The sequence below is a fragment of the Labrus mixtus genome, chromosome 16 (assembly GCF_963584025.1).
Source record: "Labrus mixtus chromosome 16, fLabMix1.1, whole genome shotgun sequence".
Lineage (NCBI taxonomy): Eukaryota > Metazoa > Chordata > Actinopteri > Labriformes > Labridae > Labrus > Labrus mixtus.
Genome location: NC_083627.1, coordinates 26,768,615 through 26,784,367, shown reverse-complemented (window position 1 = coordinate 26,784,367; position 15,753 = coordinate 26,768,615). Strand labels below are relative to the sequence as shown.

Here is a 15,753-nt window from a genome sequence, read left to right as displayed (position 1 = left end):
CCTCATCTCTCACTGACCCAGATGGAAGATTTATCATCATTAATGGATCAATAAACCAAACAACATTCACACTTGCAAACATTTACGGCCCCAACAACGACGACCCATCCTTCTTCCAAAATTTCTTCTCACTACTAAATAACTCATCCAATATCATCATAGCTGGAGACTTCAATACTGTTATCAACTCCACAACTGACTGCTCTGGCACCCCCGCTAACTCAAGAATCTGGCACTCCACTGAAATAATTAAGCAATACATGAAGGATCTTGGACTTGGCGATAGTTGGAGAATGAGAAATCCATCATCCAGAGAATATTCTTACTTTTCACCCCTCCACCAATCATCCTCCAGAATAGAGTTCTTCCTCATAAGTAATTCACTCTCCCGACATATTAGAGAAAATACAATTCATCCCATCATAATCAGTGATCGCACTCGTCTCCCTATCAATAAACATCAAATCACACATCAAGCCGCCCACAAGATGGCGCTTTAATACATCACTTCTACAAGACCCTGATTTTATGTCATTGATTAGGAGAGAGTGGGCTTTCTTTCTGGAGATGAATGACTCTCCAAACATTTCACTGTCACTATTATGGGAAACAGGCAAAACAGTAATAAGAGGAATAATAATATCATATTCATCACACAAGAAAAAACAGCAACAAAAAAATGAAAATGATCTAGACACAAAAATCAAACAATTAACAAGACTACACAGCGATAACCCCAGTGAACAAACACAAAATTAATTGAATCAACTTAAATGCCAACTGGAAAGCATCATACATAAAAAAACACAGTTCATTATCCAACAGCTCAAATATGAGAACTTTCAATACAGTAACAAATCAAGCAAATACCTGGCTAATCTTCTACAATTCAAAAAGAAAAAAGCAATAATCCCATCTATACTTAACACTGACGGCACCATCACCCATAACCCAGAAGATATAAATAAAGTATTTTATAAATTTTACAGCAACCTGTACTCCCCCGATCATGAACCCAACCAATCAGAAATAGACACCTTTCTAAATAACCTAGAACTACCAACCCTGCCATCAGAACAAGCCAACTTTTTAGATACACCCATCACTACTGAAGAACTACACAAAGCCCTACATAAAATGCCAAGCAATAAATCTCCTGGACCAGACAGACTTCCTGCAGAATTTTACAAACACTTTTGGGACATATTATCACCACTATTCCATAGAGTAACTACAGAAATTAAAGCAACCTCCAACATACCCACACACATGAACACTGCTGTAATGACACTACTTTTGAAACCCAATAAGGACCCTACCCACCCCTCCAGCTACCGCCCTCTCTCACTTATCAACACTGATCTAAAAATTATTACAAAAACACTAACAAGAATAGAAACAGTCATTCCAATGATAATCCACCCTGACCAAACTGTTTTTTATCAAAAACAGACACGCCTCAGACAACATCCGCAGGCTTTTCAACTTAATCCACATATCACAACAAAAACAGGACAAAACCATGATCGTCTCATTGGATGCAGAAAAGGCCTTTGATAAAGTTAACTGGACATTCTTGTTCAGTGCCTTACGCAAGTTTGGTTTTGGAGAGTCGTTCATCCACTGGGTAAGAACACTGTACACATCACCTAGGGCCACAATAAGCACAAATGGGATCACTTCACCAAACTTCACACTACACCAAGGGACCAGACAAGGATGCCCACTCTCTCCATCCCTATTTGCAATTTTCATCGAACCTCTCGCAGCATCTATAAGACAAAACAATAACATTAAAGGAATCTACAGTGAACAAGCAGAGCATAAAATAAGCCTTTACGCAGATGATCTATTATTACACCTACAAAATCCTTCAGCGTCATTACAAGAAACCGTCAATATTATTACAAATTTTTCTTCCGTCTCTCACTATATCATAAACTGGAATAAATCAACCATCCTGCCAATGTCAGAAGGAGCCTGGGATTCTGCAGCCCAAGATCTCACCCTCCCATTTAACACTGGCAATATATGTTACCTAGGCATTAACATTTCCGTCAGGCTGTCAGAATTATTTCACCTTAATTACACCCCTCTGCTATAAAAAATAGAGGATGACTTTAAGCACTGGACCAAACTACCACTCACTCTCATTGGACGAATCGCCACAGTTAAAATGAAAACCTTACCAGAGATGAATTATTTATTCTTAATGCTCCCCATCACTCCCACTGACAAATGGTTTAAAACAATAGATTCATTATCATCACAATTTTACTGGAAAAACAAAAGAGCTAGAATTTCATTAAAAACATTACAAAACCATAAGTCACAGGGCGGCCTTGAAGCACCAAACTTTCTCTACTACCATCTGTCAAATCAATTACAGTATTTATTCAAATGGACGCAAAAAAAGAAAAACACAACAATCAATGGCTAGAACTGGAACAAAACCAATGTAAAACCACTTCAATTGCAGACCTTCCCTTTCTTCCAGTACAGCATCAGGTCATTGTCTGTGTACGCATCTGTAGAGAGACAAAGACAAACAACTGAGTATCTGCAAAACAAATCACATGTACAATCCCATTAATTTAATCCAGCAAACACACAGTCATAAAAAACAGGAGAAATTCACCACTGCTTTTTTAATGAGCACGAGACTTCATACACACTACAGGGATGGAGGAATAATCAGAAAACAAATGCATACCCTTACAGCTCTCTATCTCCAAAGAGCACGTCTGCGTATCGAGAGGAAAGCGACTCGAAATGTGACCGTCATCCTAAAAAACAATGACGAAAGATGGTTATACGCTTGTCACTAAGGTGCAGATGCCCCTAAAAAAAAGCAGCAAAAAAAAAAAAGAAGAAAGGCTTGCCCACTCACTCAGTGCTACAAAACATTCAATTATCACAACGCTTAGACCCAGTTGTCTTTGCAAGGTGATAGTCTTTGTAAAAAATTGAGGTAAAACCCATCCATACTTTATATATAGATACATTTGCTAAACATTAATATGATGGCAGGTGTGGTCAAACATGCAACATACCACAAGATGCAAGAAAAAAAAACAACATCATTCAAAAACAACCACAGGAAATTTGTAAAAATGCATAGAAAAGTGTCATCATACGATTATTTAAACATAGTGTAGCACCTCCTACTTTCATAATCTAGGTTTAGTTATTTTACTACTGTATATTAGCAGCTTAAGTTTTATACACATGCTGCTTCATTGCCCCTTTCTTCCCCGAGTCTTGAACCTCTTCTGCATGGCATTTTAGTTCCTCTGGTGTCTAGTCTGCCATCTCTTTGTACTCAGATTACTGCATTGAATAAGTAATAGTTGAACAAGACCTTACACTGTGTTTGTCCTGCCTCAGGTCTCTGTTCAGGACAGTTCAGTTCAGTTTATTGTCATTTGTAGCATGAAAACTACATTGGAAAACATTTGCAAGAGGTAGACAGCACAATTGGAAAAGGACACAGGACAGTGAGTTTAAAAAACAGGCAATATAAATATAAATATGGTATGCGTTAACACTGTAAAGGGGCCAGTGAGGGTGTGCAGGTCTCGGCACACACAGGTATAAAAACTTTTAGTGGATGCACTTTAATAAGGGATATTTGCCACCAAATGAACATAGCAGCCATTCGTCTATCTTACTGCTATGGGATGAAGCAATCTGTGGGAGCAAATCTTTGACTTTTGATGTTCAATAAAGCCCCACAGATGTAAAAAACATGGCCTGTAGTTTAAAACTACAAACAAAGATGTCTGTACTTTTGATTTGGCGATTGACAATATAAATTAATATCCATTATTTGCTCATAATGCATGTGTAACCTCCAGCAGAGCATGAGCCCTCCTTACTAAAAGGCAGAGAGGAAGTGAATGGGGGGCTTCCGCAGAGAGATGATGAAATGAAAACAGATAATCCAGCTCACAGGAGCAGAGACAACCACGCGGCATGCAGGATGCTGGACAAACTGTCATCCTCAATCTGCCTGGGTCTGGAAAATCTCCAACCAGCACCAATGGCCAGATTAAAAGGGCCATGTAATGAGGATACATGATCATATCTGCTATTTGCAATGACATATTTTCCCTCATAAACACAATATACTTTCACCAAGAAGCAAAGAACCGTAGTCCACATAAAGACTTTTAAAACTTTATACAGAGTCCAAAAAAGATCACAAACTTTAATATCTGAGATGTGGATAAAACTCAAAATCTGTAGGCTGCTCTATCATCACCCTCAGAAATAAAATCCAGATATTTCAGTCTTTGAATATTGCTGAATGCAGATTGGTGGATGTTGACATCATCAGTTGAGTTTTCTTTGTTCCCGTCCGTCATGAAGGCGCTGCTGTGCCCCCCAGGGGTCTGAAGAGGAGGCAGATGGCCAGCTGTTAATCTCTGCCAGGCTCTGTAATGTGGAGTACTGATTCAACTCTCTTGGCTCCGAGCCTCCTATCGCTCACCAAAATTACAAGTTCCTGCACGGGGGTATTAGCGCTCGTAATTGGCAGAACTTTATCCCCTTAAATTCAAGTCTTGTACTGTGGCAGCTGGAGCCACTTTGTCCTGGCCCTGACCACCCACTAACATCATAACCTGCCCCACTGACTAAGTAGGACGTGTACTTCATGTGTCTTGCGCTAAGATACTTTGCAGGGGACCAACACCCCTAGTAGACCACCACCCTTACAAAAGAAAGGCAGACAACACTTTATTTATGGAGTTGTTTTATTCCATCAGAGCATGAACGTCTTTTCCCCATCCTGTTCATCCAATTGAGAAATACATTTCCTCAATGCCGGTGTTATGCTGATAAATGCTTCCCTGCTTAGAATTGCACGCGACTCCCAGGACAATTTAAAATATCCCAGACACAATTTCTACACTGCCGAATTTTGCATCCACCCTTTGATTTCCTCTACAGACACTTTAGAGTGTAAATGCGTCTTCTACCGAGTCGACAGACTAATAAGGACACTTTACAAAGGGTGACTATATGTCTCGATTTGACTGGGACCGTCCTGATTTCAAGCTCCACGTCTTGAGTCCCCACAAATGTCTATAAAACACTAATATGTCCCGGGATTAAACATTCCCTGTCCCAGTTTGAACCAACCACAGCAATGCACCATGCTTGCAAAACTGTTCTGTCTCTATATATGTCAATCAATGTCGTTGCTAAGGCTGTTGCTGTTCTAACCAGTAGAAAAACATCACTAATGCACTGTGAGTCAAAGCTCAATACTGATGTGTCTGTTGAGTGTCAATCAATCTCGGGTTGAGGCTGCTGCTCATTAAACACATCTAATCATATTCACAGGTCCGTAGGCTCGCTGTGAAACTAAAAAGGAAGTCAGCATTTTCCAGAGGCAGTGAATATGCTTTTTGCAATGTCAACGTTGGAAATGTGGACATACAAAGCCATATTAAAACAAGCGAACACAAACAGTGGGTACAGGCTGGAAGTAGCACTGTTGCTCCTACTTCAGTGCAGCAAGCGCTGGTTACAACCAACTTGAACAAACTGCTCAGGAGGAAACCTTTACCTACCACCTTGAGTGACCATTGCAGGTCACCAATCTGTGGGTTGATACAACACATATACCATATTGTCCCCCAGCAGGAAATCTGTTGTCACAGCTTGTACAGTTGGTACATGGATACACATGTATTTATATGGGTAAGCATGTTACACAAGGATAGCAGCCAATACAACGGTCAATGTGGGAGTTTGATAAGTGCTTCAATAGCCAAGGGGACGAAACTCTTTTTGTAATGTTCCCTATCCAGGTCAGAGTCCTATATCTCTGACCTGATTGGACTGAGTGGATGAGAGGTGTCCTGGTGAGTGCTCTGTGTGCCAGGACGTTGTGGGTTTGTGCGTTAAAATTAAAGTGTCCCAATTTGGAGGTTTGAAAATATGGTCAGCCTAACTTAACGTTTATTAAGTGTAAACTTCAGATACTTTGTCATCACAGGTCTGCCCCCAGAAAAACAATATATACTGTTTTTAAATTTTCTGTGAGCTGCATACAACCTGGGCATATCACTGGTACGATTTCCAACTTGTGATTTGGTCAACAGCCTACATCCTGCAGGTAGATTTGCCCTGAGCCCGCCCCTTGTTGACGATGTTTTTAAGATACGGACTATGCACGGACTACAAGCCAATAAAACTGTCACGTCACAGAGAGTGAATCAACTGTTTACAGCTAATCATGCGTGCTACACCTTACAAACAGACAAAACTTCTAAAAGTTTCCTTGGACTCATCAAAGAGTCGGTCTGTCTCTGCATCTCTCGGTGCCAGAGAACACACAAACGCAAACGCACTGTTCAATGCAAAGAAAACACTGACTTGCTTTTGTTAAAATAAATCACACATACACTGAAACACTTCCTAAAGCACTTTTCAGTTTTTGATTGTGCCGTGGTGGGATCCCTTCATCCCCCCATTCGCAGTACAGTCATATCAAAGGAGAGGCATCATTGGGGTATAAATATGGCGCCTTGAACAGGCAGCCTGAACAGGGCTTCACCCTCATTTATCATGAGGAACAAAATCGTGTTCAGACATTTTGAATTGTGTTAAAATTGTGTTCTAAACAATTCTGTCAGACATGAGTCATGCAGAAATAAATAGCCTTTCTCTGAAAGCAGTATCACCTCTGAATAATATTAACTTCATATTCAGTCCCCTCATGTTTACAGCATGTAAGCAAAGCCCGACAGGCCGGCGTATTGTATCGTTAGGTATCTGATAAGTGTTATGGTATCATTTTTAGCTTTATAAAGTAACAAAGCAGAGGCAACATTAAAATCTTCTTATCCTAACTGTTTAAACGAGTGGTTCCCAACCTCGCTGGCTCGTGACCCCACTTTGACTTCATTAAACTCTGGTGACCCCAGACCTCCAAAAACACAAAAGAAAAGTTTTTCAATCATGTAATAGTTGTTCTACTGTGTTGCAAGTAAACATTTGTTTAGACCACATTTAGGCTTTTAGGTGTGTAATATAGATGACAGAGGAAGAAAGGCTGGGAGGACATTTCTGCACAATGGATGACAGACAAAGCTAGTTTCTTGTTTTGACACTGGCCCACAGCAGCCCATGTTAAATGTATCTAATATACAATATAGATATATATATATATTTTTTGGATAAACAAATCAAAATTTTAAACGACCCCATTGGTATTCCACGTGAACCCGCGTGGAGTTGTGACCCCAAGGTTGGGAAAGCCTGGTTTGAACGCACAGTTTATAAATTCTGTCGCCAGGGGGCTCCTAATCAAAACAACAAAACAATAAGAAATATGACATTGAGGCTGGCGGGGAATGATTTGTACATCTCATATAGTTTATGGATAGTGTTTTCATTTTGTGTTCCTTTATGATTACTTGAAATGATTCAAATGCATAATTATGATGAAGTAATGAAATTCAAATCAAATTACAAATAAGAATAAACCCTGAAATCCCTCTGAATGTGCCAGAACGCAATAACTGTTATCTCAGTATCAACAGATATGAATGACACTTGTTGTTATCAATAATCAGCACGTCCTAGGTCACATGATCTCTCTGGATGCTGAGGTGACCTTTGCTTTATTAGAATGGCCTTCCTTATTTAGTGTTGCAGAAAGTTTGGTCTCAGGGAGGGTTTTATTGAATTTATCAAGCTGATAACCCGATCTAAACAAGACTTATGTGGAAAGACTCAGTTAATTATCAGTAACTAACTACATTAAGAAATACCAGCCTGAAGCAAGTTAGTTTATTGATACAATCTGAAATTAAATTGAATGAGTCAAGTTTATTGTCCAGAATATAGAGAACTTGTCTGATCTCCACTTTCTTCATCCACAAGAATACAATTATTAACCTGGATTTAGCTGACATAAGCTAAAATAAACCATTCAAGAAATTGAAGAAAACATTTATTTGAGTGGACAAACACTGCATGGAGAACATGATTTTTTGTTTGTCAATGATATGTTGCAATTTAAAACTGTTCCTGAAAGCTTAAAGCACGTCTTAAAGCTGCTTGTAAAGCTTTTATTATGCATGTCAACTGGTTTACATTTGTACTCCATTTAATGGAAATGTTTAATTTCAGACTTTAGAATAACACTCAACAGCTGTTATCAGCATAGTAGTGAATGACATGTGAAGTGAGGAACCCTCATAATGTTTGAAATAAAGATGTTTGAAAGGGTCTCCTTTTACGTTTCATATATTTCTTTTAAGAGATCAATACAAGATATTCCAAAAATAAAACATGTTATTGAGATCCAAAAAGACATATTTTTGTGAATGAAACACTTTGTTCATATCAGATCTAATTTATTTGAAATTCATAAACCATAGGTCTTTAGTCAGTTATCTGGGTAAATCTTAAAGTGAAAGTGTTTGCCAGGTACTTATGACCAATGATATCTCACCAACATTGTAAACACCCTCTCTGATGCATATAAAAGAAAGTGATCTTTCGAGCATTTCTGAAAGGTTCTTGATATCATCCTACAGTGCAGACCAACTTCTCCAAAGACAGAGAGAGACTGTGGCACCACTATGCAGCTGTTCCTCTTCCTGTTTGCTCTGGCTCTGGGTGCTGTGTCTTCTTCAGATCAAGATCAGACAAGGCTACAGCATGGAGGTTGTCCTATGTTCTGGTACAATTTCAATGGTCGGTGCTACAAGTACATCAGCACACCTATGACGTGGGCTGATGCAGAGCTCTACTGTTTGTCACTGAGAGCAAACCTGGTGTCTATACACAGTCTAGACGAGCAAAACTTTGTTAAATTCCTGATTAGGAACTACGACCATACAGAGAGGGTGACCTGGATTTGACTCACTGACATTCACATGAAGGCAAATGGATGTGGTCTGATGGCTGCCAGGCCAAATATTTCTTTTGGGCGACAGGCGAGCCTAACATCTGGCAAGGTGAACATTGTGTCCACTGCAATTTTGGCATAGAGTGAAAATGGAATGATCATCGTTGTTCTGATTTGGGTCCCTATGTTTGTGCATCTCGCATAAACTGTCCATAGCAACTGAGATGTCAGAAATGGTCTGATTCAACCTGGTTATTGCTCACCTGTTGCTCTGTTTTTTTAATATGTAAAATCAAACACACGTATACATTTTAATTTGTCTACACAATACTTTTTTTGCATTTTGTACAATAAATGTACAAACACCTTTTAAATCATATTTGCTCTAAATATGAAGACTATGTATATTAATTTCATGATTTTTGTAAAACAAAAAATGTATGTCTACTACAGCTGATAATCATCCATTCTGTATAATGTGTGTCTGTTTGTGTTGAATTTTAAATCACAAATAAACGGTTTCTTGCTTATGGACTGTCAAGCCATTTGCAAGGATTATAAAATACCTACAGACTAAAGTTATTGCACAGTAATATGTCCTGCTGCCATCAGCAACTATCACAGCTGTGTGTCTAATTATTTTTTTAAGTCAGTCAAGTGTTTTCAAAGTGCATATCTCCAAAGACATCACACCAAAGATTATTCCTGTATCTGTAATATTTGTGCACCATACAGTCTCTCCTATAAAGCAACTAATTGCTTTGTGTAAATTCATTTTTAATTTAGTGTCCCTGCCATGTGTTGTCTTTGTGTGTATTTGTGTCTCTGTGGAGGGATGTAATGGTCTGGGCATTTGGAACAGGCTGCATCAATAGCCTATGTTTTCCTGTTGCTGCTTATAGTCATTTAGCTGTCCTCCTAACACGTCTTTTACCCAGCAGGAGGATGAAGAGGGAAGTGACACAAATAGAACCCACAGGCTCAGTGTGAAGCAGGTGCCGTATAATTGTCATTTGGAAAGGGTGCTGTTGGGAGATTGTGCTGAGATGGATACAATAGACATTAAAGCTATGGTTAGCACTGATTTAAGATGCAGTTTTTGTTATTTTCATTATTTTTATATACATTCCGTCATTTGAGAGTTTGATGGTATAAAATCAAGGAGCAGGCTTTTAATAATGCTGACAGAACCCAAGCATCACCAGTCATTTGTATGTTTTCATATTTGTGTCACTCTTACTTAACCAACATAAAATAATTTGCATAGAAACAGCTCTTGAACTCACTTTAAATGGGCTATGGTTGTCTAATTAAAAAAAAAAATTAAAATTAAAAAACGGTCAAGAATGTAGCAAGAACGGGGGGATGACACTTTTTGCAACAACTTCTCATGGGGGGGATTTAGCTCCAAGGAGATTTTACAGCTACTTTTTGAAACACTAAAGTCACACAGGTTCATTAAAAAAAACACAGGGCAAGAAATGTTTCAAATGTAAAAGTAAGTCACATTTTATAAACACAATGAATACCCAAAAAACCCACACTAAACCCAGCCCAGGTTGAAAACTACAGACCGATTTCTCTTCTGCCCTTTCTGTCAAAAATACTTGAGCGCACTGTCTTTAAGAAAGTCTCTGAGTTCCTGTCCAGAAACAATCTGTTTGACCCAAATCAGTCAGGCTTTAAGCGGGGCCACTCTACTGAAACTGCACTACTGTCAGTAACAGAATCGCTACGAGCTGCCAGAGCTGCGGGTCAGTCCTCAGTTCTATTACTACTCTGATCCAACCTTCACAACAGGGTCCTAAGTCTCTGACTAGACTCTTTTCCTCTGTTGCCCCCCGGTGGTGGAATGAACTTCCAAACTCCATTCAATCTGCAGAGTCCCTCTGCACCTTTAAGAAAAAGCTAAAGACCCAGCTCTTTCATGAATACCTACTAACTTAATGATGATGGTCTCCATATTATTGATGATGATGATGGTTGTCACGATTGTTTTTGTTTGATAACGATGACTTATAAGATGGTTTCTATACTGATTAGAGCTCTCAAGAACTGCCTGTCAGCACCTGTGTGTCCAATCGGACTCAAAGCTGATCGTTTGCTCTTACTGACATTGTTCCCTTTTTTCTAGATCCTTGCTTGTGTTGTACTTACTCTCTGATGTACGTCGCTTTGGATAAAAGTGTCTGCTAAGTGAATTGTAGAATTGTAGAAGTAAGAATATTGTTTCAGTTTGTTTAGTTTCTTGTTTATAATTCAATTAACATATTTCTGCAGCCCGCTGTGATCAAAATAGAAAAAAGTTTTAACCACCAGGCATTATTTGATAGGTTTAACTGAAATAATTAAGTGTAAAACTACATCCTGATATGTTGGTTATTTTTCCAGATCTGATCAGAAAATGCTCATAGATCCAATAATTCTGTTTCAGTTAGGCTCCAGCCAGTGGTGGTTAATGTTTTACAAGTAACACATATGAGTCCCTGAAATATGCAATACTCTCATCATGTTTTACTCAAGTTCAATTTTAGGTCAGAAATCTACGGCCACTCTGGGACATATATACTGTATCAACAAGTAAAGATACAATTTGGGTATTTCAATATAAACTGTAAGTGTGTTAAATAATAGTTGTTTATTTGTTATGTAACATATATAAGTTGTTGTTTCAGAATGTCAGTATTGGCTGGTTCAGGGAGCAGCCATGTTGGAATCAGGCAATGGAAGAGAATGGAATTCTGCATCTGGACTGTGACATCATAAGAGTGACATCATAATGGAGACATTCTACAGAGTTTTCTTAGTTCCTGAGATTTCATATTAAATTCATTGCACCTCAAGACTTCAGCCAGAGAGCCACAGTCAGATTGAGAGCGACAAACCCAGAGAAAAATCTGAATAATAGCAAACTGTTGAAGAATTGAAGTTGAGATATTGAACTGAGCCATCAGTAAACGTGTCAAGTAAGTACAGAAACATAGGTTACCTGAGAGACAGGCGGACCGAGGAGCAGAGATACTTGATCTGAGTGTATTAAGTTTGAGAGAAATATTTACCAGCAATAATTTAAATTAAAACTTATTAGATTACAAATATAGAGCTTTTTTCTGTACTGTGGATTTTGCTCTAAATACTTTTGTTTTAAACTCAGAGAAATAACTTTCTCTGGATGACTGTTGTTGGCATTTTCACTTTTGTGTGTGTTTAAAAGATCAAATGATTCATACATTGTAATGTAAAGACATCAGTTTGGTTTCAGAGAAATATAATAAGCGTTTGCTTTTATTATTTCAGCACATTATTGATACAAAAATGTACATTTGTGGCAAGACTTTGAAGATGCTTTAAGTCTGAATATTTCTTGGTTTCCTTTAACAAGGTAGTTAGTTCCACTCGTGTATTTGTTATATGTTAATGTATATTACTGTTTTATTCTAATCTTGTTTTTGCATAAATAAAGAATACAACTTGAAAACAAGGGTCAGTTACTTAGGCTATATTTTCTTTTTTAAATAAATCAAAAGTCAAAATGTGATGCTTGTGATAAATAGTTTCTTATATTCAGACATATAGACTCAAAATAAACTTGTAAATGGACCATTTAATGCCAACTAATAATTTATATATTGAGTCATAATAGTCACAGTAGAGCATGGACATATCTAAACCTATCATATATTTTGTATTCAAATCTGCAATCTGCTATTCATTTATAGAACTAAAAAATCCCTAAATGATATATATTTTAAATGTCTTCAATTTAAGTGTCTCTAAAGCAGCTTTCTTGTACTGTGTGTGACAGGAGTCCTGAAGCTACCAGGCAGAGCCAGGCCGTGTCTGTCTTCTGCAAAGTTCAGAGACCAGAACCGAACACAGACGAAAACATCTCTGCTTTCAAAATGAATGACTTTAGAGATGCATTCAGTGGGATGAAGTGGGCAGATGTAGTTTCCTGCCTTGATGAGACCATTGCTGGTCTGTTGGCTGACCCAGCCCACCCTCCACCTCCACCTCCTGATGTCCCTGCTGGGTTTGAGCCCAATGCTCACCCACAGGAAGAAAAGAGTCAGGATATAGAGAGTGAAGAGCACCTGCTCTTTGAAACAGGTTTAGATCTGTCTGACATGCTGAGCCCCACGGGTAGTCCCTGGTTGCAATTTGAAAGTCTGTATGAGGAAGACACCCAGCAGCTTGAAGACCTGCATGGTCAGGAAGGTGATCACATCCAGGAGCAGGTAAGAAACTCCAAAGTGGTTAATGAAAGGTCATTGTAAAGTGATCAACACTTTTGTTTGTCAGTAGAAGATTGTGACCAGTTCTCCTCAAATGTAGGTATTGCTCCAAATGGTGCTTCGAAAGTCGCAGCTGAAATTTTATGATTGATCCCTGAAAGATATTCCAGAAACAATCACTGTCAAAAAAAGTCTAGTTGGAAGTATAGCCACATAAACAGTTTTTTGCTTTAAAACAAAACAACAACCCCAAAACATTTAGTTTGAACATTAAAGTTTAGCAGTTAAATCTTCACACTGCTCTGCTTCTTTCTCTTTTTTGACAGCACACTATATGCATGTTCTTCTGATGGTAAACCTTCACTCTCTCTCCACAGTACCTGCCCTGTGAGATGCCTGTTGAGGATGATCCTCCTGCTGCAGAGGCAGCCCCCATCAGTTATCCTGATGCTGCTCCACAAGAAGTAAGACCCCCCAGTTAGCATGTCACATTTTCATCTTCTTTCATCATCAGTGGAAATAAAGACATCTGATGGACACCAGTGAAGCTCACCTAACCTCTATTTCTGTGCTTGTGTTTGCAGTGTAATGTGGAACCATTGACACCCTCAGACAGCCTTGAGCCAAACACCAAGCGTATCCGAGTGATGTAAGTAACACAGACACATAAGAAGGCCCACTGAGTTTCTTGTTTTTTGTTTTCTCTTACAAACTTTTCCTGTTATTTAACGTTTTGTATCCGCCCTCCTTTTCTCTGTGTAGTTCTGCGGATCTGTTGAGTGAGTTTCGAGCATCAATCTCGAGGCCGACTCCCCCTGTCTCTGCTGCTCTTCCTTTCAGCCCCTGCTACTCAAGGTATGTTTGGGTGAAAGTACATTTTTTCTACATTTTCACGACTGGCCTAATATATATGTTGGGGTTGTATCAAGTCAACTTTGGTTATATTCTTTAATAATTATTTCTAATTATTAATAATATAAATAAGATATCATTAAACTGTGTTTAATCTCGTTTTGGGGCACCACCCTGTACTCAGGGAAATATAACCAAAATATCACTCAAATCAGTCTCAAATGAGTTATTTAATTACTAATATTATTAATAATTAATAACTATATTTAATAAATTGAAGGCGTGAAATCCGTACACAAAGCCTTCGCACCCAGCTTATATCACAATGCAAATACACCAGTAATCACAAACAACTGCTCTCTTAAATTATAACAGAATTTATTTAAACAAAGCAACATCAATCCAAAATCAATGAACTTAATCAAACAAATAACTATCATAAACTAATCTAAGCAACAAACATTATCAAGCAAGGCTTGTGGAAGGGGTGTGAATGTGTGTGTGTGTGTGTGTGTGTGTGTGTGTGTGTGAAAGAGAGAGAGGGGGGGAAGAAGAAAAGGGGGAGATTGCTTCGTCCCACGTGGTCGCCCTTACGATGGCACACACCTAACAAAGACCTAATGTGGCCTTAATGTCTAAAAGAGACCGAGTTCGGCCCTACACGATCTGTGTCTCTGAGGCGTCTGGATGGCCGCGAGTGTATAGATCTCTGTGTGTGTGGGTGTGTAGCCTATGTGCGTAATGGGGGAAGAAAAGAGGATAAAAGAGGAGCGTAGAGGAGGAGAGAAATGCGTGCCTGAAGAGGCCGGATCACAGTCCGAATCCCGCACCACAACTCGGAGTAATTCCCTTCATTCACAGAAACAAACCAATGGCCGAATTCAAGTTAATACGACTTACACTGGCCTTTCTGATCAGAAGAATAATACCCGGTTATAACGCTGTTACGCTAAACACATATAGGACGCAGCGGTCCGAAATGGGAACAACAAGAGTTTTAAACAGGTAAAACTCAGGACGCGACGGTCCAACAAAGATAAAAATTACAGTTTCTGCTTCAATCAATCAATTATTAAAAACACTCTCTAAAGCTAATTCTGCCCAGACCTAATTAAGCCTCACTTGTGAATCGCTTTGCCTGCGATTGGTGAAGGAAAGGGAGTCCGGCGATAAAAACAGATCTTCTGTCCGTCCTGGTGTAGAGGCGTCTGATGGCGGCGAGGGTTCCTTACGGCAAGAGCGGCTTCGTTGGTTCTCCGTCGAGGGGAAAGATGTCCGTTTATGTCCTTTCGTGCAGGACGGAATAAGGCCGTTATCTTTCTGATTAACTGTTATAGCCTAACACTCTCCGAGAAACTGAGATGCGTTCACTGGACAATCCGAGCTCGGAATTTGGAACACTGCCGGCCGCGGATTACCTGCGCGCCAAAACTTTAAAACAAAGGAAGTTTGTTGCAGGAAACAGGAGGTGAGCTTGTATCTCCGAGCACTTTAAGTCGGCGCGTGGAAAGAGGATGAACGAGGGGAGTCTCAGAGTTTTATCACCTGGCCGCCTTCCTGTGGGGTCTCCCTCAGGTTCCGGTCCCCCCTTTACGTCACACGTAGGTGTGAAGTGCCGCAGGGAATTCTGGGATAAAGAGTTCTTTTAGGCCATCTCAGTAATATAACTCAAAGTCCATGGTTTGACTGTCCTAAGCCTGCGTGGCCCAACATCCCCCCTTTGTCCTGAAGAATGGGATTGCGGGTCACAGTCTTTAGGGCAAATAGGGCCAACAGTCCATGTGTTAGGAGACA

General features: G+C 39.3%; 1 pseudogene; it reads left to right on the top strand.

The window, feature by feature from the left end:
• Nucleotides 1-8,523: 8,523 nt before the first annotated feature.
• Nucleotides 8,524-9,437, top strand: LOC132991410 (lactose-binding lectin l-2-like; annotated as a pseudogene).
• Nucleotides 9,438-15,753: the final 6,316 nt, after the last annotated feature.